The sequence below is a fragment of the Furipterus horrens genome, unplaced genomic scaffold (assembly GCF_987537825.1).
Source record: "Furipterus horrens unplaced genomic scaffold, mFurHor1.1.pri manual_scaffold_2, whole genome shotgun sequence".
In the NCBI taxonomy this organism is placed as follows: domain Eukaryota; kingdom Metazoa; phylum Chordata; class Mammalia; order Chiroptera; family Furipteridae; genus Furipterus; species Furipterus horrens.
Genome location: NW_028327172.1, coordinates 109,486,628 through 109,511,630, shown reverse-complemented (window position 1 = coordinate 109,511,630; position 25,003 = coordinate 109,486,628).

The following is a 25,003-nucleotide window of genomic DNA, read 5'->3' as shown; positions in this document are numbered from 1 at the left end:
GTTTTTGGATTTTATTACAATGCAATGGAAAGCTGTAGAAACTTTTAAGAAAAGAAGTGAGAATTATATTTCTGAAAAATAACTGTGAATTCAATATGGACAATGAACTGTAGAAATACAGGGGAGGATGAAGGTAAAACAGAAGATTATTGTAGAAGCCTAGGGGACTTCTTTGTTGATATCAGTGGAGATGAAGAAAGGCAGAATATAGAAGATATATTTGAAAGTTGAATATGATAAGATATGATAGATTGGTTTTGAGAAGGGTTCAGTAGAGAGAGAAATTAGGGCAGATTTGTAGGTTTGACCTGACTAAATGATGCTACCATATAATGAAGTGGAAACATTTGTAGAGAAAAAACTTTGAAGGAAGTAAATACTTCTTTTCTGTGTCAATTGAGTTAGAGAAGGCTAATGAATAGTCAAGTACAGATGTCAGAAGTGGGATCTATAAGTCTGGACTTAAGTGGAGAGATACAGACTAGAGAATTATTTGAAGTCATCAATATTTAGCGGCCTATCAGGGGAACGAAGCAAACTTCAGAAGTAGAGAAGTAGTTGGCACTGAGTCAGGACTGCAGTGTTGCATCAACCAAGAGAAAAAAAAGTGTCTTAAGAACAAGGGAGTAGTTCATTGTTTCAAAAGCTGCTTTAAGTTCCAGGGAGGCACAAAATCTAAGCAGCACTTGGGCTTAGCAGGATAAAGGTTACTGAAGACCTTTACAAAACTGTTTCAGAAATTTCATGTACATGAAGGTGGAATTCCAACTGGTATAGATGAGAAGACAGTGGGAAAGGCAGAAATGGAGATGTCAATTGTAAAAGTTCTGTGATGAAATTCTGATGAAAAATAAAAATGTAATAATATATACAATGTTGATATTACAGCTGATGCGATGCTCATTTTTAAATGTTCTCCACACCTGACCCTGCGATGAGATTGGGCATCTAAGCAGAGTTAAGAAGACTTCAGTTAATAAAGTTGCAGAGTTACAGGACAAGCTCACAGCATAGAGCATAACTACATGTCAATCATCACAGTTAATTACTTCCCCTGTTGTCGAGTTCTTATGCCTTGGATATTACTCTTCCTGTTTTCAATGTCTATTCTTCATACAAATCCTTAGACAAATATTTCTAAACCATGATTATCCTGCTCAAATTATTCTCCATTAATAAATATTATATTCTACATTATTCATGCTTTCATCTACAAAATAGCCTTAATATGCTTCTTCAACTTGATTTCTCAGTTTTTACATTTTTCTTTCAGCAATATAATTTATTTCCTGCCTCCTCAACATATCTTACATCTATTTGGGAGAAAATTCCTTTTTGAAAGTAACAAAATGCTTAACAACATTGTTCTGGGCTTGCCACAAGAAAAAAAAAAGCAAAGGAATGTTATAGAGGAACAAGAAAGGAAAAATAAAGAGAGAGATCATGAAAAATTAAAGGGATGAAAAAACAGAAAACAGAAGAGGAAACTGCAAGTGAATATATGGAACATGTTAGATAAAGGTAGCAAGGGGCAAATAGAATTATAGAAAATAAGACTCACATGGTGGCATAACAAAACACATTTCAAATATGACAGAACTAAGATATAACAATCGAGTTTAGATAGTACAGAAGAATGTTTATCAAACTTCTGTGTTAGAGAGAATAGCTCAAATTGAACAGTTCTCAGTCAAATAAAGAACACAAAGGTGAAAACAATTGGCATATAAACATATTTCCACATACTTAGTTTCATTTACAGTCAAATAGAATACAAATAAAAATTTCAGTTTTGACCTTGCAAATTCTCAAAGGTATAACATATACAACACGTAAAAGCTGTAAGAAATTATGAAACAATAATAATTACAAGTAACTTCTATTGCTGGACATATACCAGGTACTGTTTAAGTTCAGACATATTTTGCTGATAGGGTATAAAACAGTTCCTTTAAAAATATTTTAGCAATAAATGTTGAAACAAAATTACAACAAAACTTTGAACCATTAATAACATTTCTGGGAATCTTCTCTAATGTAGAGTTCCCAAGTAAAGAAAATATTTTAGGATAACAACAAACATACTTATACTTATCACCTGCCATGTATTTCCCTGAGGGCTTTATGCACCTTACTGATACATTTTTCATTAATTTCTCGCAACAGATCTATGAAGTAGATGCTCTTTTTTTCATCTTGCCGATGACATAACTGAGACAAAAAGAACTTAATGACTTGCCTAATCATGTAACTAGCAAAAGCCAGGGGCTAAAATCTGAGTCTAGGAAATTGGATTCTCTTAATCACAAACATGAATAATAAAATTTATTGCAATATTACTTATACAAGCAAAAATTTGTAGCAATCTGGGTTCACGCATTAAGTTTAGTACTTATACTCAGTGAATTTTTAAAGATCAAAAATTATCAATACAAAGTCTAGGCAACAAAAATATTTATATAATTTTAAGTACAAAAGGTGGTTTACTACCAAACTCTAAATCTCTTTTTCTATCTCTCTATCCCTATCTACAGAAAAAATAGAAAACAAAGAAAGAATAATAAGAATGTTAAAATGTTATTGCCACTGCTTGCTATGAAGATAAGTTGAATATAGGTATTTTTATCTTTAATGTTTTCATATTTTCTTTCTTTCTTTTCTTAGGTTGTTTCCAGCACTTGGCTATTATAAATAGTGTTGCTATGACATAGGGGTGCATAGATTCTCTTGAATGGGTGTTTCTGGATTCTTTGGATATAATCCTAGCAATGGAATTGCTGGTTCAAAAGAAAGCTCCATTTTTTGTTTTTTGAGGAAATTCTATACTGTTTTCCATAGTGGCTGCACCAGTCTGCATTCCCACCAGCAGTGCACTAGGGTTCCTTTTTCTTCCCATCCTCACCAACACATGTTTGTTGATTTGTTGATGATGGCCATGCTGACTGGTGTAAAGTGGTATTTCATTGTGGTTTGTATTTGCATCTCTCTGATGGCTAGTGATGTTGAGCATTCTTTCATATGCCTATGGACCCTCTGTATGTCCTCTCTGGAGAAGTGTTTGTTCAGGTCCTTTGCCCATTTTTTAATTGGCTTCTCTGTCTTTTTGGTGTTGAGTCACGTAAGTTCTTTATATATTTTGAAGATCAATCCCTTGGCAAATATATTTTCCATATGGTTGGGTCCCTTTTCATCTTGCTGATTTTTTTTTTTTTTTTTTTTTTTGCTGGGAAGAAACTCTTTAGTTTGATGTAGTCCCATTTGTTTATTTTTTCCTTTATTTTCCTTGCCTTGGGAGATGTATAAGTGAAAATATTGTTATGCGGGATATCTGAAATTTTCCTGCCTGTGTTTTCCTCTAGGACTTTTATGGTGTCATGGCTTACATTTAAGTCTTTGATCCATCTTGAGTTTATTCTGGTATCTGATGTAAGTTCGTGGTCTAGTTTCCATATTTTCTTTAAGTAAATCATATTAGTTTACCGTAAAAAAAAGTAAGTTAAATTAAAATAAAATCACATAAGCACTTTTTAATTTTTTCCATCACTTAAAGTCAGAGTTAGAAATGAAAAACAATGTGAACAAGAAATCTCCAAATAAGTAAAGACTAAATTATATCTTTTAAAAATTTTCATAGATATAGCCAGTGAATGGGAACATACTGAGCGTCTTTGGAGTTTAAGGTAGCCTATGAGTAAAAACATGCACAAAAACCAATGAATGGAGGTATACTCATATTCATGGCTATCTTTAAAGGCACCACAAATGCTCAGTTAGCTCTGCTTTGGAGTGGTCCTGTTTATATCTATATGAAACTATTGATTTTAATTCATATTCTCTATCTAAAAAGACATTTTCACACATGAAAAATTGAGTCAAAGATGTTATTTGATATTCAAGTGGACTATGAAAGATTTGGGAGGCCATTTATGTCAATCAACATTCTGAGTAAAAGTATAAAACCATTGACTGTAAGAAAGCCCACACAGCACCTTCACCTTAAATTTATTCCATTCAAATACAGTCACTTAATAAGGCAGTAATATAAATTTAAATTCTAGCAAAGAAAAAAATAAACTCATAGACACAGACAACAGTATGGTGATTACAAGAAGGAAAGGTGGATGAGGGGAGGTAGAAAAGGGGAAAGGAGGAATAAATGTTGATGAAATGAAATGACTTGGGATGGTGAACACACAATACAACATACAGATAATGTATTATAGAATTATATACCTAAAACCTACATAATTTTATTAACCAATATCTCCCCAATAAATTTAATAAAAATGGGAACAAAATAAAAAATGACAATTGAGAGGGGAATAAATTTAAATTCTGAACTCTTAAGCAGAAAGTATAGACCCCTATTCACTATTCTTTGTTTCTAAGAAACAGATGAGATAACATGAAAAAAAATTACACCTCAGACTTCTAGGTAGCCTGGGAACTTAAATTTGATATATCCTTGACTGACATTGTGACCTTCAGAAAACTACTTAATATTTATGGGTTATATTTTGTCTATATTCACCTATAAAGTGTACACTTTGAACAAATGATTGCTAGGACTTTGTCCTACTTCATTCTTAGAACCTCTGAAAATTCAGGTTTGTTGAGCATGGCATTATGCTATAGAATTTTATGGTTTATGGAAAGTATTATATGAAGCATATACAAAGAAACAAATTATTGACCAAATCACTGAGGGTTACTGTTTTGTCTGCTGAAATTACCATAGAAGAACTAGTGATAATCACTGTACAAATTAAATGAATAACAAATTAAGGGAAACTAAGAATAATTAATATTAAAAGTGTTGAGTGATAATCAATATTTAATGGAATTTTGCTCTACCTATATTCAATACCATTTAAATAAACAGTTTAAAACACTACATGCTCAGAAGAGCCAACCTAAACTTCTACTTGAAAGGTTAGAAGAGTGAACAAATCAGAATTTTTTAAAAAATAAAAATGATTATTTTTTAAACATAGAGTTATTTACCTTTCACAGTTGGGCAATGTCTCAGACACTTTTACATTTAAGATATGAATAACTTCCAGTGGAAGTAAACCTAAGAAAAAAGGAAAATCACATTAAATAGAGTTAGCATGATATGAGTCTGTCCCTTACTTAAATGTATGATGCTTAAGAAGGGAAACTGAAGCCCAAGGAGTGATTGAATGCCCTGTACTACAGAGGCAGGTACTAAAACATTAACATTTACCACTCAGGGGCACAAATAATTATGGTGGCAATATTCTGGCTAGCCTGAAAAATACATGTCAGCTCTGTCTACATTTATTGATCTCCTCCTCTTTTGTCTTTCTCACTGCATGAGATTCATATTAACTGGGGAGACAAAATAAATTTAAGTCAAATAATGTATTTAAATAATATATTTAATTTTGTCATCATACGGCCAACGCAAAGTGAATTAGAAAAGGAAGTTAGATTTTAGTGTGTTTCATATTTCACATTGGAGGATCACTGAATTTATTACTCTAGATATTTTGTAGTACGTTTCTCCTGCTTCATTATTTTCACATGAAGTGGGGTACCAGTGGCAGAAGCATGTGGGGTAAAACCGTGCCTGTGCAATTTAGCTCCACTCTCTGTAGATAATTTGTTCCTAAGAGATTGCTTGTTGAATGGTAATTTTACCATAGTGCTGTTGTTGGGTGCAGTGAAGACAAGTTACAGGAACAGTTTGATGAGGAAGAAAAAAACCAATACACAAATAGAACTCGGTAGCAGCCAGGAACAGAGAATTAGTTTGTTTGTTTTTTTAATTTAGTAATATATATGTAAGGTTCCTCCTTAAATATCTGGAATAAATTTCACTTATTTATGTTGTATATTTATTTTTATATATTGTTGGATTTGACTTGCTAATTTTTATTGGGAGTTTTAGCACTTAAATTCATAAGCAATATTGATCTGTAGTTTTCCTTACCTGGAGTCTCTAGGCTTGGTGTTGGTATTAATTATTATTAATTATTTCTGGCCTCATAGAATGAGTTAAAGATTACTTCTTCAGCTTTTATCCTCTGAAAAACATTATAGAGAATTGGTATGAATTTTTCTGTAAATGCTTGGTAGAATTCATCCATGAACATATCTGCACCCGGTGTTTTCTTTTTGGAAGGTTATTAGTTATAGGTTCAATTTCTTTAATAGATATAGGCTTATTCAGATTGTCTCTTACTTTTTGTATAAACTTTGGCAAATTGTATCTCTCAGATTTGGTCCCTTCCATCTATGTTATTGTAGACTGTAAGGTTTTTTTTGCCTCTGGCTTCTTTTAGGATTTTTCTTTGTCTTTGATATTGTGTAGATTAACAGTGTTATGCTTAGGTGTTGGTTTCTCTGATAGACAACGGAACTATCAGAGAAACCAACTACACCTTCTACTGGCAAGGGAAGTCTCCGGACCAACCAAGACAGCACGGTGTTGGGTTCGCTGTGAAGAACACGCTTGTTAACTCCATAAAGCCACCCACAGGAGGCACAGAGAGATTACTTACCCTCCGATTGTCAACAACTTTCGGCCCAGTCAGCATTCTTAGCGCGTACGCCCCAACCCTCTGCTCCACCACCGAAGAGAAAGAACAGTTCTACCATGCACTGGACGAAGCGTTATCCAAGGTCCCCAGAAGTAACGCTCTTTATCTCCTTGGAGACTTCAACGCAAGAGTAGGAGCCGACCACAAGGCCTGGCCCACCTGCCTCGGAAACTTTGGGAGAGGAAAGATCAATGAGAATGGTCAGCGACTGCTTGAGCTTTCGTGTCACCACGGCCTGTGCGTGACAAACACATTCTTCAAGTGCAAAGAGATACACCAGGTGTCATGGAGGCACCCCCGCTCCCGCCACTGGCACCAGCTTGATCTTGTCATCACCAGAAGAACGGATATTGGCAGCACCCTCCTCACCCGCAGCTACCACAGTGCAGACTGCGACACGGACCATGCCCTCGTGGTAAGCAAGGTGCGCATAATGCCGAAGAGGTTGCACCACTCCAAGATGAAGGGTCGCCCACGCATCAACACCAGTTGTGCCAGCAACCCAGTTAAGACCCAGCAATTCATCAACAGGATGGAAGATGCACTCGGCGAGGGAATGGCGGCAGATGATATTATCGAATCCAATTGGTCACGTCTCCGCGACGCCATATACAACTCCGCCATTATTGCTTACGGGAAGAAAGAGTGGAAGAACGCTGACTGGTACGAGGCTCACTGGGAAGAAATGGAACCCGTGATCGAGGCTAAGAGGAAGGCCCTACTGGCTTACAAGGCCACGCCCACTCCCAGTACACTTCAAGCTCTACGGGCTGCCAGGAACAAAGTCCAGAAGACCGCCCGCCACTGTGCCAACACCTATTGGCTAAACCTGTGCAGAAGCATCCAGGAAGCTGCCGATATAGGCAACGCACAAGGAATGTATGAGGGTATCAAGAAGGCAACAGGCCCAATCCCCTCCAAGATCGCCCCCCTTAAGTCCAAGACAGGTGAGGTCATCACTGACCAGGAACAGCAAATGCGGCGGTGGACCGAGCACTACCTCGAGCTGTACGCGACGAAGAACACCGTAACAGACACTGCTCTTAACGCCATCCCAGACCTACCAGTCATGGAGGAGCTAGACACCCCACCTACTGCGGCAGAGCTCAGCAAAGCCATCGACCGCCTCGCTTGCGGGAAAGCACCAGGAAGCGACGGAATCCCTCCAGAAATCCTAAAGAGCGGGAAACCAGTCCTGCTACAGCCGCTCCACCATCTACTCTGTCTCTGCTGGAAGGAGGGTTACATCCCCCAGGATATGAGAGATGTCAACATTATCACCATGTACAAGAACAAAGGAGACCGCAGTGACTGCAACAACTACCGGGGCATCTCTCTCCTCAGCATCATCGGCAAAGTATTCGCCCGGGTCGCTCTTGCCCGCCTGCAGACCCTTGCTTCCCGCGTCTACCCAGAGTCCCAGTGTGGCTTCAGAGCTGGCCGATCAACAGTGGACATTATCTTCTCCCTACGCCAGCTGCAGGAGAAGTGTCACGAGCAGCATAAACCACTCTACCTCGCCTTTATCGACCTCACGAAGGCGTTTGATCTGATCAGTCGAAGCGGACTCTTCAGCTTGCTACGGATGATTGGCTGTCCACCACATCTGCTTGCTGTGGTCATGTCCTTTCACGACAACATGCACAGCACGGTGTCCTACAACGGCGCAACCTCTGAGGCCTTCCCAGTCAGCAGTGGAGTAAAGCAGGGCTGCGTCCTCGCGCCTACACTGTTCGGAATCTTCTTCTCCATGCTCCTCCAATACGCCTTTAAGGACTGCAGCGAGGGTGTCTTCATGCACAACAGATCCGATGGCAAGCTCTACAACCTGGCCCGTCTACGAGCCAAGACCAAAGTCAAAGAGGTGCTCATCCGTGAGATGCTCTTCGCCGACGACGCAGCCTTGACATCACACTCCGAAGAGGGACTCCAGCAGTTAGTCACTTGCCTTTCCCACGCATGCAAGGAGTTCGGACTAGCCATCAGCCTGACGAAGACGAACGTTATGGCTCAAGGCACGGGGACTCCCCCATGCATCACCATCGACGGATACACCCTGGAGGTTGTCAACGATTTCACTTACCTCGGGTCAACCATCTCGAGCTCTCTGTCAGTCGACTTGGAGGTCAATCGGAGAATCGCCAGGGCAGCCACAGTTATGGCCAGACTGAACCGGCGAGCGTGGAACAATTCCAGCCTCACTGAGAAAACCAGACTGCGCATCTACCAAGCCTGCGTACTCAGCACTCTCCTCTATGGCAGCGAGACGTGGACCACCTACACAAGGCACGAAAGGAAACTCAACAGCTTCCACATGAGGTGCCTGCGACGCGTCCTGCATGTCGCCTGGCAGGATAAGGTCCCCAACACCGAGGTGCTGAAGCGAGCCAACATGAGCAGTTTGCATGCAGTTCTTAGCGAGAGACGCCTCAGGTGGCTCGGCCATGTCAAAAGAATGGATGCAGGCCGTACCCCCAAAGACCTCCTCTACGGCGAGCTAGCAGAAGGCCAGAGGATGACAGGGCGCCCAAAACTGCGGTTCAAAGACATCTGCAAAAAGGACATGACACAATGCTCCATCAATCTCAACACATGGGAAGTTCAAGCAGAGGACCGCCTAGCCTGGAGGCTCGCGGTCAGGCAAGGTACGTCACGCGCAGAGGCTGCGCGCAACGAGGAGGCGGTCCAGAAAAGATCGAGGCGGAAGCAGCGTCAACAGCACCAACAACGGCCATCTGCCTTCACCTGTACCAAGTGCGGCAGGGATTGTCACTCCCGAGTCGGACTGCACAGCCATTCTCGGCGGTGCAGATAGACTCTCAAGAAGCTACGCCATCGTCTCTCGAGACGGACGGCTGCCGACGACGACGGCTTAGGTGTAGCTTTGTTTTACGTATTTTGTTTTGCCTTTATCTCACTTGGTGTTCTCTGAGTTTTCTGGATCTGTGGTTTATTGCCTGCCATAACTTAAAGAATTCTCAGTCATTATTGTTTCAAGTATATTTTCTGTTCCCGTTTCTCTTTCTTCCTATTCTAATATTCCTATGACAAGTACATTAGACTTTTTATAGTTGTTGCACACGCCTTGGGTTTTTTCACTCTGTTCTCTTTTCATTTGTTTTTAAAGCACATTTATTAAATTGTAACATACAAAAACACATGTTAAAGATAATTTTGCATGTTAAATTAAAAGATATGTTTTAATACTGTGAACGCATTTGTGTGAACAACACCCAGATAAAGAAAGAGTATATTATCAGAACCCAGAATCTCCTTTGTGTCCCATGTAAGGAAGAATGGAATCTACAATGGCACCACATCTTTGACTGCTAATTGCCTATATTACTTTTCCCTGTTTTTAAACTTTATGTACATGAAAGCAGTTTTCTTTTGTGACTGGCTTCATTTGCTTTATGTTTCTTTTGTAAGATTCATTCATGTATATGTAACAGTGGCTCATTCATCTTCATTGCTGAATTGTGTATGAACACTACAATTTACTACTTTTTATTGTTTTTATTACATTGGAAAAGACTGATAAGATTAATGTTCATTAGACATATTGATAACGTGCATGCTTATATCATATCTAATCTTTCAATAATTCACCAATTCATCATAAGTATAATGTTTCTTTTGGGACTTTATTCTTTATTTGTTTGATATTCTTTCTATTCTTACTTTCTTAAAAACCATTTTTTTAAAGTATATTTTATTGATTATATTGTTAACAATAGTTCCAATTTTTTCCCCCTTGCTCCCCTATGCCCAGTAGCCCCCTCCTCAACAATCCCCTCTCCAAGTCCATGCCCATGGGTCGTACATACAAGCTTTCCTGCCTCACCCTTTCATATATTCTTCTTCTTCTTTTTTAAAAATAATTAATTAATTAGTTAAATATTTTAACAATAAAAAATAACAATCCCTCCCTCTCAGACTTAAGACCCTTTACAATCTTATAAAGGACAATGGACGAAGGTATCGAGCTCCTCTAGCTGCTTCAAGCTGGACATGGTCGTCGTCCTACCTACCCGTGGGTCAAGAAATCCCTAATAAGAGTGGGGGTGTGGAGGGGAGGGTGGCCTTCCCACAAGGGGAAGGATCGTGCAGACTCCAGGTTGGTTGGCTGTCTCTGGACATCGGCATGCTTGGTTTAACAGGCTGGCATCCTTGTTGTATTCTGGGGGCAACAGGGTTAAAGGACATCATTCAATCCGTAACCACTAGATGACAAAAGACAGGTATTAATTTTTCAATGTCCCACATTAGGGAAAAGAAGGGCTTCTTTGGAGGAAGGTATGCCAGGTACATCTCACCTGTCCAAAACCCTTTTGCCCATTATACTTAGTTTGGACTGAGGGAAATATTTTAGGTTTCCCCCCTCTCAGGCCTCTGGGCTCTTTCTGTCCAAGCCATTAGGATAGAAAAGAGAAACCAGTTTTAAAGTGAAGCCCACAGACCACCCCGTTCTTCACCAACCCAGCCACTTAGTTCAGCCAAACCATTGAGTCTCAGGAGGCAGCAATGCAGATAGGATTAAGTGAGGCCTATACGTACAGACAATCAGTCAGGTAATGAGATCGTAGGCTTATGCCCTTTGGAAACAGAAAACACATGTTAATTTATGTAACATAACCCACATACAAGTCTCGAAATCTGTAGGACTGTCTTATCGGAAAGACATCCAGTTGCAAGGCATTTGACATTCTTCTTGCCTGTAAATTAAACATCTTTGATAATGCCACAGACATAGTTTAACTTTCAAATCAAAACAAATTTTAAATGAAAAGAAACTTTAAAGACAGTTAGTTGCACTACTTTATAGTCTACCACTGGGGATTGTGATCTTCCTTGAATCGTGATTTTTCTCCCTAAGATTACCTCCTTGTCATTAAAGGGACTGCATTAAGTCCATTTTTAATTTATCCTGTTCATTTGCATAAACACAACAAGAGCAGAAAATGATCACTTATGATCTTTAGTTCTGCTTTGGTGGAACTTACGCAAGGAACATTTAGGATGACCTTCAGTCTGCCCTTCAAGGCACAGAAGCAGATCCACATACCTGGCATTCATCCTTGCCTATAAACACGTGTCTTTTCCAGGTCCTCCTGGTTTTCCATTGTGCCTTAAGGTCCCTTCTAGCCATCTTTCAGGAAAACAACCTTCATTCCTTCCCTGGAAAGATTGCTATGGACCGCTCATCCATCCAAGGTACCAGGCCTTTTATCTCGTGGACTTTTATTACCTTTGAAAGTCAGTCCCAGTTGCTCAGGGCTTTTTGGTAACAACCAAAGCCCAAGCATGTCTCCTTTAGGCATGACATTCCATTCAAAGTCTTAGTTAAAAAAGAAAAAAAAACCTCTATTAACAACTGGTCTTATTAGTTTTATGCAAAGAAAGTTGGGTCATTACTTACTTCTTTATTTAGAATGCCAAATTCTAGAGGGATCAGATAGGGAGAAAAATATACAGTGTGAAGGAAAATCCTTGTCCTTCTAATATTCACTGAACTTGTATTTCTATTCTTTATATTTTCCCCCCACTAAAAATTTTTCTGTTTGTTTGTTTTTCCATTACAGTTGTCTCACTCCCTTCCCCCTCTTGCCTCCCCGCCCCCCGTCCCCCCTTCCACACCCAGTCTCCACCCAGCTGTCCACGTCCATGGGTCATCCATACATGCTCTCCGACCAGACCCCTCCCCTTCCTACCCCCTCTCTCCCTCCCATCTCCCCCCTCGTTACTGTTAGTTTATTCCGTGTTTACATACCTCTGGTTCAATCCCGCTCATTTGTTTGTGTTGTTCACCAGTCTCCTGCAACAGGTGACAGCATAAGGTAATTTTCTTTTGTTGCCTGGCTTATTTCACTAAGCATAATTCTCTCTAGTTCCAATCATGTTGTTGCAAATGGTAGAAGTTCCTTCTATTCATTGTCATTTTCCCCCTTTGTACTCGTGTTCCTCTCTGTCTCTCTCTGTTTCTTCATTTTCTTAAAGCAGACCCTTTAGCATCTCTTGCAATGCTGGTTTGGTGGAGATGTATTCTTTTAGCCTTCTTTTGTCTTGGAAACTCCTTATTTCACCTTCCATTTTGAATGAGAGTCTTGCTGGGTAGAGTATTCTTGGTTGTAGGCCTTTGCTTTTCATTGCTTGGAATATTTTTTGCCATTCCCTTCTGGCTTGTAGTGTTTCTGCTGAGAAACACTCCTTATTGGAGCTCCCTTGTATGTTATTAGTTGTTTCTCTCTTGCTGCTTTTAGGATTCTCTCTTTGTCTTTGAATGTTGGCATTTTAATTATGATGTGTCTTGAAGTGGGCCTGTTGGGGTTCATCTTCATTGGGACCCTCTGTGCTTCTTGGACTTGCATGATTCTTTCTCTCCTCATGTTAGGGAAGTTTTCTGTCATTAGTTTTTCAAAGAGGTTTTCTATCCCTTGCTCTTCTTCTTCTCCTTCTGGAATTCCTATGATACGGATATTATTATGCTTCATGTTGTCCTGCAGCTGTCTTAGAGCCTCTTCAGTCTTGTTCAGTCTTTTTTCATTTTGTTGCAGTGTCTGGGAGTTTTTGTCTACATTGTCCTCCAGCTCGCTGATCCGATCTTCTGCTTCCTCTAACCTGTTTTTAATTCCTTCTACTGTGTTCTTCAATTCAGAGATCGTATTCTTCATTTCCTCCTGGCTCTCATTGATAGCTTCCATGTCCTTTTTGATGCTGGTATAATTCTCAGTAAGTTCCTTATAGTTCTTCTGGAGTTCACTGTAGCTTTTCTGGAGTTCTTTGTAGTTTCCGCTGAGCTCATTGAGCTTCTCCATAATCCATGCTTTCACTTCTATATCTGATAGTTGGCTCCCCTCTATTTCATTTAGCACTCTTTCTGGGGACTCTACCTTTCCTTTCGATGGGGGGTTGTTTCTCTGTCTCCCCATTTTTGTGACTCATATTGTTTCTTGGTGCTTCTTAGAATGATCTGCACTTCCTGGATCTGCCCCCTTAAAAACCATTTTTAATGTATGAGAATTTATTTTATCAAATGCTTTACTGTTTCTATAATCATATAAATAATTGATGATTTTCTTCTGTTTATGTCTGTCAATGTGAAGAATTTGATGACTATATAATTAAGAAATTCAGAACAAACATGAGAAAAAACTTTTTCTCTGTGAGAATAATTGATATGCAAAATATGTTATAGTAAAATCTAAGCTTTAATAATGCTTGCAGATAAATGGTTGCTTACATGGATATTCACAATAGTTCTATTGGAAAAGTAATATACTGATTAATAATCTTAATCTGTAAGTGAAAGAATGGTTCCCAATAAGCTGGTAGACTGGTTCTAGAAAATCCAATATCTGTGACTTTGAGAAAAGTTATAAAATCATAGCTTTCCTTCATATAAGAAATGAATTGGTCTGGTAGGTACAAAAAATATAATTTTTTCCTGATCTGAGACCAAGTACAGCACAAAAGGGAAGTATGTGCTATCTATAAAACACCTAGTTCCAAGTTATAATTTAAAGACAGTCTTATTATGCCCCACATATATTCAGATTTCAATATAACATTGAATTTCTGCTTTGGGAATATAAAAGCTGGGAGGAATCCTTTATTAGAAAAAAATGTGTAAATTAACTATATTATAGATTTCTTTGCAAAATGTGAATGACATATTTAACAGACAAATACAATTTAAAATTTCACTTTTTGTTAAGGATTGTTCTCCCTCCCCCCTAGTTTTTTTCTTTTTTTTTTTGGAAAGATAACTGCACCATCTCAGTAAGCTTCCCCCACCCTCAACACCATAGTTTTTAAAGAATTGAATAATGAGTAATATTTTTCACCTATATGTGTTACTTATTATGTGTCGAGTAACTTGCTGAGCACCATAGATATGGATTTGAACATCCACACCCTCATAATGGTTTCATTCAAGTGCATATTTCTTCAAATACTCAAACTTAGGGTTTCACTGCAGAAATATGATTTTTAAGAGGATTATATGCTTTGAAATGAGAGTTAAATAAAAAATTAATGTGAACCCCTAATATTTTAAAAAATAAAATGAATTTTTGATGTGTCTTTTGAAAGTAAAAAGGATTGATTTCTGAAGTGGTAGCCAAGAGTTGAATTTGGAGTGATGTGTATTATTTTGAAGAAATACATCTGGTGAAGGTTAACTGGGATTGAAAGTATAACTCTTCCAAAAGTAACAATCTAATACTTTCCAGCTTTGTGAAGTCAAATCTAAAGAGCTGGTACTGGAAGTCCTGACATAAAACACTCCCAAATTGATTCTTTTGGCCTTCTATGCTATCAGCTAATCTGTAAATAAAACCCTGTTATGCATGATGTATATCATTACTTTATAATATGTATTGTTTCTTTCTTCAGCAGGATAGACATATGGTCACATCTATATTTGATTTAATATTTTAATAAAGCATTTCAGGAAAGTAAATTCACTACTTGATTCCCATACTATATATTTTCTTGGCAATTTCCATAATAAGAATAATAGATATTCTACCTGTGAAGTGAAAAAAATAAAAAACCTTTAAAAATATATAAATAATTTTGGAAAACTCAAGATAAATTTGGCAGTTCATTTTACAGAAGTGGTTCAGGATCATCTATGAAAATATATTATCCAATAATTTTATTTTTTAACTGTATTATGTGAGCTCTCTTTAAAAATTTACTTTAATATTTTTATCTAGAATTTTTAGTTATGAATCCCCCAGGCTTTTCCTTATTTTTAAAAAGGCTTAGCAAATAAATACATTGCTTTTGTATGACTTGAAGTGTTATTTTAATACATAGCTCTCAAATTTCTGATTTATGAGAACTATGGGGTTCAGATGATTCTTTTATTTTTAAATCTACTATTTTTCTTTATAATATATAATATGGAATCAAAAATACCTTCTCCTGATTCTATAGAATATCTTAAGATGTAATTTTTTTTAATTTAAAATGTCTAGAATATTTCATTTTAAAAGAACCACTCAGTCATGAGAGAGATGTTGCTCAAATGTAACTACGCATTTTAATTTTTTACTGCCTTGAATCTTATTTTGCCTAGATTTCCCTGAAGTGAGTGCGTCTCATTTGTGTAAGATTCCTTAGATGACTTGAATTCATTCTCATAACACTGGGAATTCTGCGTACATCAACAGAGCACTCAACTAGTGCCTTGCAGAAGTAGTGTACAGAGATTGGCACCTTCATTGAATATTCATTTCACATAGTCACTCCTTTTAAGAATGTGGCATGAATAGAATTTCTTGAAAACTGTGCCTTCCTAAGAATCTACTTCAGGGCTGCAATCTTACCATAAGAATGCAAGGGCACTGTTGTCTTTGGGAAGGGAAAAATAAAACATGTAGATTAACATTTTGCTTAGTCTTACCTTACAATGTATAAATTAAATTAATTAGAAACAATAGAAATGTTATTTTCCTATTATATATGTTTATTTAAAATTACACAATATAATTCCTGCCATTAAACAAGTCAGTGGAATATTTGAACTTCGAATTTTTGTATTGTGGAAAGTTTGATATTTGCTTTTTTTCTTTTTGAGATACAGTTTAAATTCTAAGGTATGTCTCTAGTCTAGTTAATTTTCCTAGACAATTATACCTATGTTTGTCTTCTGGTAGTGGCAACCTGGGTACAATAAACTCTAAGAAGGTTCTTCCTTCAAATCTATCTGATTTGCCTCAGAGCATGCACTTCCATCCCTCTTCACTGTAAAATTTAACATGTTGAAAATGATAAGGTTCTTTAACTAATAATATTTTCAAGTGATTATGAGTTACAGAAATATAATATGAGAAAGAAAGTTATCACAGTTTCATGGTGCTACAATCTTGAACTGCTATTGATTCTACTTTATGAAATACAGAGTTTTGAACTTAGAATGTAGATGTTTGACAGTTCTGAAATTTTAGGGGTCATTCAAGCTTAATTCTCTTTTACTTTAAAGCAAAACAAGCAAAACAAAACTACCTGTCTGCTTTATCAGAGATAAACACCATTATACACAACATTGTGGCTTTATAAAGAGGCATTGGATGAAAGGTCTTCTCTTTGTTAACTGTACAATTCCATACTAAACCTTTGTATGTAATAAACCATATTCTAATATCATATTTCTCAGTTTTTATACTTATTATTAAAATCAAAAAAGGAAAGAATGATCTTGCTTTTTATTTCTCAAGACTTTGTGGCATCTAAGATTTAGTTAGCATATGAATAGCTGAATAATTAACCTACTGAAATAACTTACTTTACTAGCATATGCATTTTATAATTATTTTGTTCCATAAATGAGGTTTTTACAGAAAAAGTACAGCCATTATTAACATAATGATAATGGTTTTTAAAACATTGACATAACCTGGTAGCCAAAAAGAGTGGACTGGAATGTGCATGTGTGAACAATGACAACTTCACTGTACTAGGCAGAGGCGGGTGGTAGATGCCCATTGAGTGAGCATGTGTACTGTGTGGCCATCACATTAAAAATGACTGAGTAAGTGGAGCAATAAATCTGCATCAACTTTTGTGTTAAGCTTGAACATTCCTCCATGGAAACTATTTGGATGATTCAGAAATCTGCAGCTATGGGCAACTGGTGATTGGCAGCCTCATCATGACAACATACCTGCTCATGCATTACATCTCATGCAGAGTTTTTTGGCAGAACATTAAATCACCCAGGTGATTCAGCCCCACTACAGCCCAGATCTGGTGTCCTGTGACCTCTGGCTTTTCCCAAAACTAAAAGCACATTTGAAAGGGAAGAGATTTCAGCCCTTCAGTGAGATTCAGGAAAATATGACAGAGCAGCTGACGGTGCCTGGCAGAACTGTGTGAGGTCCTAAGGTGCCTACTTTGAAGGGGACTGAGGCAACATTATTCTATGTACATTGTTTCTTGTATCTTATATCTTCTTAAAAAACTGTATTTTTCATATTACATGGCTGTATACCTTCTGGGCATACCTCGTATATATATCAACATACACTTATTAGAGAAAGTTTTTTTGTAAAATAAAGAATCACATCTATATGCTCTTTTGAATCTATTTACCCTGTTTTGACTGGAAAAGAATAGATTCAAGTGGTCTGGGGATATTTGGTGCAAAGTCTCTTCATAACTATCAAATAATGATTACATAAGAACGAAAAAGACATATTTGACCAGTTTCCAACTATAATAAAACCATGAGGTTAAAAGGTTTCCATCCTTCTAGGAGATGATTTTATTTATTCTGAGACCTTTAGAATATTCAGAACAATTGGTGTTTTCCAGATATATTTCTGAAATGTTATAAACAATTTCTAGACTAGGACCAAAGTAGCAAATGTAATTTAAAGAGCTTCCAAACATTTAAGAACAAATGTCTTATTTTCTATTGCCTTTTTAAAAATTTCTGACAAAGCAGAAATTAGATAAAAAACTTGGGTGCAGGTACTGTATTTATAGGTGATTCAAAAAAGTAAAAGTAGAGGAATAAGACAAATGATACTATAAAAAATAAAAAGCCAATACTGTGTGTGCAAATAAATCGGTTATCGGGGCTCAATTCTGCGGGACACCTTCTGAGAAACCATTTGGTTGTGCCTCAGGATTGTCTCACTGAAGAACAGGAAAATACAATATTTGTTCTCCACCATTGCAGATGAACTCAGAGGTCAGTCAAGGGGATATGGAATGCTTTATCAAATAGAACCCACTAATATTTATTTCTTGCATTACTTATATATGCTTGTGCCCAATAATTATTCTATTCTGTCACTGGCATTTCAAAATGGTGATTGTGCTCAGTGCCTGAAATAAAAGCATGTTTCAAAGAAAGGCTGTAATTGATATTCAATAGTTTTCTCTATCTCCATTTTAGAGAACCATTATTTCAGTGAGCATGTCTGTTGTTTTAGTTCCATTGCCTAGTGGGGTGATAAAAGTCTCCATTCCTGAGGTTTCTAAACCTCCAGTTATGTTGTCATTATCACCCCATGATTGTTGCAAAAGCTCATTTATTCTCATTAGATGTGTAGAAGCACTGAGAGGTCCCAGGAATCACACTGCCCTCTACCCCCTGCCTCCAGGTTTCCATGTCCTCATTTTGTAGTAGCAACTCTAATACCTCATTGTGCCAGTTTTGAAAATATGCATCTCAGATCTAACTATGGGGAGATTTAATTGTCTGAACTCTGAAATTAAGCACCTGTTCCCTTAGCCTATTTGCAACCGATAAGAAGGGATACCAATGCAGACCCAATCCTGAGAAGTGCAGGACTTCTCTGACAGGCAACTTTGACTCAAGAACTCCCTGACAGCCTAGTTAAATCTATTAGAATTGCACTGTCTGAGAAGCTTCTACTCAATCTTCCTACTTTCTCTCTTTTTACTCCTTTATCCATTTTCCTTAAACAGATGTTGCCAAATCAAATCTCTCATTTGGCTAATGCTGTCTTTGTTTCTTGGAAGATGAAATGCCGCACAAGTGATAACAGAACAATAAACATCATAGAAGATTCCACAGCAGAGATTGAGAGAGATGACTGTTCAAGGCTTCAGTTACAGACATTTCTATAGGGCCATCTCAGCTTCAGAGGTCCCTCTGCCCCAATTGCTTGAGGTCTTTTTTGCAACCTAATAATTATTACAATTTAACTTCTTTTTCTTTCCAATCCTGTTTTGTCACTGCCTTTCTGGTGTGGTTCTTGATAGCACTCTTTGATAAAATCTTTGCATGGAAATTTCCATTTTTGGGATCTCAGTTGATGATTGTGTAATATGAACATCTTCCTTTTGTTCACTATAAAGTCTTCTGTAAAGTTTAGAGAGTTCACTAATGCTTTTGTGTCCTCCCTTCTCATATGGGTCCAACAAAGTGTTTTTAATTTTCAGCCTGTTTGGGTTTTTACTCATTGCTAGGATGGAATGGCAACCTCCAAGGTCCTTACAGGAGGATCTGGAAACCAAAGGTCTTCACATTCTTTTGTTAATGCTTGATTGATGAATAACTAATAAGATGTGGCATAGGAGTTGTTTAAAAACATCCTCCCCAATCGAAAGAAATACTAGAGAAAATTGCTGATTTCGTATACTGTCATGCCTTGAAAAGCAGTCCTTTGCCATGGGCAGAAAAATCCAAGGAGGAAAGCTGAAGTGCTCAGGATGGCAGGTTAGAAAACTGTAAGGATATGAATTCTTAAAGTCATTTTTATAACTTCCTGACTTTGTATTATGACAATAATATTTCTTGTTTATATCAAATTAGTGTCTGTTACTTACAATTATAGATGTTCAAATTAATACTATGAATTTTTAAAAGACAAATATAATATAAAATATGTTTATATATAAAAATATGAGGTTGTTACTTAATAAAAATTAAATAATAAACAATAATAAACATAATTAAAATAAACCTAGCATAAAATTTTGACTCCAAATGATTTTGTTTTTGTTTTTGCTCAAATGATAGGCAGTTATTTGGTCAGGTGTACTGAGTAAAAGAAATGCAGATGAAAGAGTCACTATTTGAGGATACCACCAATTAATATGGATAAACCATGTCAATAAATCTCATTCATTATTAATTAATGTTGGCGGATAATCCTCCTTGTATAAAACACATAATTGTTCAGTGTTTTACTTACTTTTGTTGCATTTTCCCCTCTAAGCAGTTGGGAAACTTCAAATCTTGGCCTGTGTTCCAGTTCTTTTCTTCTTTTTGGTAAGTGGAGACTTGACCTGAACCTCTGTTTCTAAATACAGCATTGTTTTACTTTCCATGGCTACTGACCATGGTTTTATTTACTGGTGGAAAATACAACCCTAGGAGAAAAGTGAGGGACAAAAATCAGACTGGGCAAGCTCTAGAGCATTGAATCTAAGTGCCAGGGGTTGCTTGTAAAAGTATGGTTGCTGTGGTTTCTGAATGCTTATTCAGGGTTCTCTTATCTAAATAGAATCCTCTCACACTTAATTTCTGAATGTGACAGGGTTGCAGAGGTTTATTCTAGAGCAAGAGAAATCTTTATTCTTTCTACACAGAATGGGTCTGGGTTCACCTTCTCCTCCTTCCTGTCAAACTATTTAAAATAGCTACAGCTTCAGTGAAATTTGTATTAAGTAATCAATCTATATTTTTGTGAAGCATCCATTTTATTATTTTGATGAACAAAGCAATTTTCTTCTAAGCTTTTAGTTACTAAATCCTCTATTAAGAAGCTACATATATTCCAATTTATATTTAGAAGAAGTGTTGCAGAAACACTTTTTTTAATTTTTGTACATTATAATATAATATTATGGAAATAAACTTACTATTTAAGTTCCATTGGGGAGATATTGCATAGTTTGTTATTGTAGAGATGTTTAATTTCTAAGAGAGGAAAGAGGAAGATAAGTGATATTGCACATATCTTCTTGTTATCTGCAATGAAATATTAGAACTAGACCAATGTGATTATTTAAATATATGATCAAAAATCATTCAGAACATAGCAGTATCAAGCCAGCTAAGCATCAGGTGAAGAATTATTCTTATTTGGGAGTGATTCATTGCAACAAGAAGGTAAATTGGAAGCTACTCCAGGGAAGTGTTCTCTCAGGAAGAAGCCTGCAGAAATATTGCCCTAATATGAGAATTTCATAAGACCAATATAAACATATGACTCTGAATTTTTTTCCTAATAAGAGATTTAATAACTAAATCATTTTAATTCTTTTTAGATTTCTACTCAAAACAACTTAGCAATAGTTATTCTTAATTAATAAGGTGTTAATGTGATATAGAATATGCACAAAAGACCTAAATTACAGAAAAATCACATTTTAGTTAAATAATATATAAACCTTCATTCAATAAGTTTCTAAGTGGAAAGGCTCACAGGACCCAAAACTGTAGAGTTGAACTGCATTTTTTGTTAAATATTATTGTTGAAAGTTAATAAAAATATTCAAAAGGAAAACATCAAATTTAATGAATGACTAAGAGTAAAGTTCCTAAATAAGGGTAAGCACTAATGGTTATACCTATTTAATCTATGGAGTAGAAATATATTTTTCATATAAAAAATCTAAAGCATAGAATAATGAATAATCTGTCTTAGATCAAACAGTAGAGTTGGACCATCATCTGTGAAATTTTTTACTCTATCAGGTGGATTTAGAAGATAGTTCCACAATAAAAGCATCAGGTCATAGAAAGAAGGCTTTTTTCTTTCCTTAAATATCAATGCAGAGACTTCCAACCAAAATAGAGGCTTAGACTGACACGCTCTGTCTCCCTCCACAACTAAGAACGACTACAACTACCGTAAAACCAGAAATAACCAGAGGTTCCAGAAAATAAAGCTACATGGAAGTTCAACGTATGAAGTTACAAACAAGTGGTGCTCATCCAGATGGGTAGGAGGGGCAAAGCCGAGGCAGAGAGGTTAAGCTGTGCTGGCAGTGGCAGCTGTGGTGATGGGCAGCAGGACAGCAGTAAGCACAGACATCCATATTTAAAGGGAGGTGACAAGCGCCTGGGGAGCACCCTTGGCTGCAGACCAAACCCTTCAGCTTTCGATTCAAAGCTGAGGAAGGCAGACCCCCATTGCCCCAGACTGTGAGGCTGAGGGGGCAAGAGGATGGAGGAGGAGGCTCCTGATCTCTCAGCAGAGAGTGAACAGCAGAAATCCACCTTGGACTGCCACCCCCACACAAAGCGCCACAGTGTGATGAGAGGGTGACCCGGTAGTGAGGAGTGCACGGGGCTCTGCCCCATATAGCATAGGAGGTTGACAGCCCCACCCAAGAGCGAAAGGTAAACAAAAACTGTCAGGATGGCAGGGATCATGATAGAGATCCCAATCATGCAGCTGACCAGACAGCAAATACATGATTTATTGGACCAGCAGATAGATAATCCTTCTGAGGCTCAGCTCAGAGCTATAGTTATAAGAATGCTTACAGAACTAACAGTGGATCTTAAATAAGACAGGGAAGAAATGAAGGCTAGTCCTGCTGAAATGAATGAAAACACATATGAAACAAGTGGTGAGGAAAGGAAAACCAGGGATCAAATCAACAAATTGGAACATAGAAAAGGAACAAACAGTTAACCAGAGCAAAAAGAGAAAACAAAAAATGAGAAAAATGAGGAGAGGCTCAGAACCTTTGGGACAGCTATAAGCAGGACAACATCCGAATCATAGGGTTGCCAGAAGGTGAAGGAGAACTAGAAGTTAAGAAATTATGAGAAAAAATAATGAAGCAGAACTTCCCAAACTTGGGGAAGGAAATAGACTTACAGGTCCAGGAAGCAAAGAGAGTTCCCAAAACACGGGGCCCAAGGAGAACCACATCAAGACACATTATAATCAAAATGTCAAAAATTAAGGATAAAAAGAGAATCTTAAAAGCAGCAAGAGAGAAGAAGAGAATTATGTACAAGGGGGTCCCAATAAGACTATCAGCTGATCTCTCAGAAGAAACTGTGGACAAGAAGGGACTGGCAAGAAATATTCAAAGTAATGAAAAGCAAAAACCTACAGTCACGATTACTCTATCCTGTCATTCAGGATAGAGCTCTCATTCAGAATCGAATGTGCTTCCATGACAAAGTACAACTGAAGGAGTTCATCGGATCCAAACCACTGTTATATGAAATGTTAAAGGGACTTCTTTAGGAGAAAGAGGATCAAAACTATGAACATTAGAATAAAAACTGTATCACAACAACTAACAACAGAAGCTAGGGCATCAAAACAAAAGCAAACTAAGTAAGCAATGAGAGTGGAAAAATAATTGCAGGTATGGGGAACATTTCGGGGAGAGGTCAGCAGGGAGGGGGAGTAGGGGAAAGGGAGGGAGATGGTGCAGGAATTAAGAAGCACAGTAGGAGGGAGTGAGGTAGACAGGAAGATGTTGAGAAGAACTACATGCACAACCAATGGGCATGGACTAAGGGGCAGGGGACAACTGGAAGGAGGGGGCTCACTGGGTGGAGAGGAACAAAGGGAAAAGAAATTGAAACAACTTTAACAGCATAATCAATAAAGCATATTTTTAAGAAATGGGGGAAGTATAGTCTCTTCGGTAATTGATATGGGGAAAGCATGATATTTACATGCTAAGGAAAGAAACTGGCATCATATCTTACACCACTCACAAATATTAACTTGAAATGGACCAAAAGCTTAAATGTAACACCTGAAATGATAAAACTCCTAGGGAAAAAAAAGGAACAAATGATCCTTGACATTGGTCTTGGCAATAATTCTTGGATAAGACAGAAAAAGCACTGGCAACAAAAGCTGAAATCAAGTTGGACTCGTCGTCGTCGTCGTCGTCGTCGGCAGCCGTCCGTCTCAAGAGACGATGGCGTAGCTTCTTGAGAGTCTATCTGCACCGCCGAGAATGACTGTGCAGTCCGACTCGGGAGTGACAATCCCTGCCACACTTGTTACAGGTGAAGGCAGATGGCCGTTGTTGCTGCTGTTGACGCTGCTTCCGCCTCGATCTTTTCTGGACCCCCTCCTTGTTGCGCGCAGCCTCTGCACATGACGTACCTTGCTTGACCACGAGCCTCCAGGCTAGGCGGTCGTCTGCTTGAACTTCCCATGTGTTGAGATTGATGAAGCATTGTGTCATGTCCTTTTTGCAGACGTCTTTGAACCGCAGTTTTGGGTGCCCTCTCATCCTCTTGCCTTCTGCTAGCTCGCCATAGAGGAGGTCTTTGGGGATACGGCCTGCATCCATTCTTTTGACATGGCCGAGCCACCTGAGGCGTCTCTCGCTAAGAACTGCATGCAAACTGCTCATATTGGCTCGCTTCAGCACCTCGGTGTTGGGAACCTTATCCTGCCAGGTGACATGCAGGACGCGTCGCAGGCACCTCATGTGGAAGCTGTTGAGTTTCCTTTCGTGCCTTGCGTAGGTGGTCCACGTCTCGCTGCCATAGAGGAGAGTGCTGAGTATGCAGGCTTGGTAGATGCGCAGTCTGGTTTTCTCAGTGAGGCTGGAATTGTTCCACGCTCGCCGGTTCAGTCTGGCCATAACTGTGGCTGCCCTGGCGATTCTCCGGTTGACCTCCAAGTCGACTGACAGAGAGCTCGAGATGGTTGACCCGAGGTAAGTGAAGTCGTTGACAACCTCCAGGGTGTACCCGTCGATGGTGATGCATGGGGGAGTCCCCGTGCCTTGAGCCATAACATTTGTCTTCGTCAGGCTGATGGCTAGTCCGAACTCCTTGCATGCGTGGGAAAGGCAAGTGACTAGCTGCTGGAGTCCCTCTTCGGAGTGTGATGTCAAAGCTGCGTCGTCGGCGAAGAGCATCTCACGGATGAGCACCTCTTTGACTTTGGTCTTGGCTCATAGACGGGCCAGGTTGTAGAGCTTGCCATCGGATCTGTTGTGAATGAAGA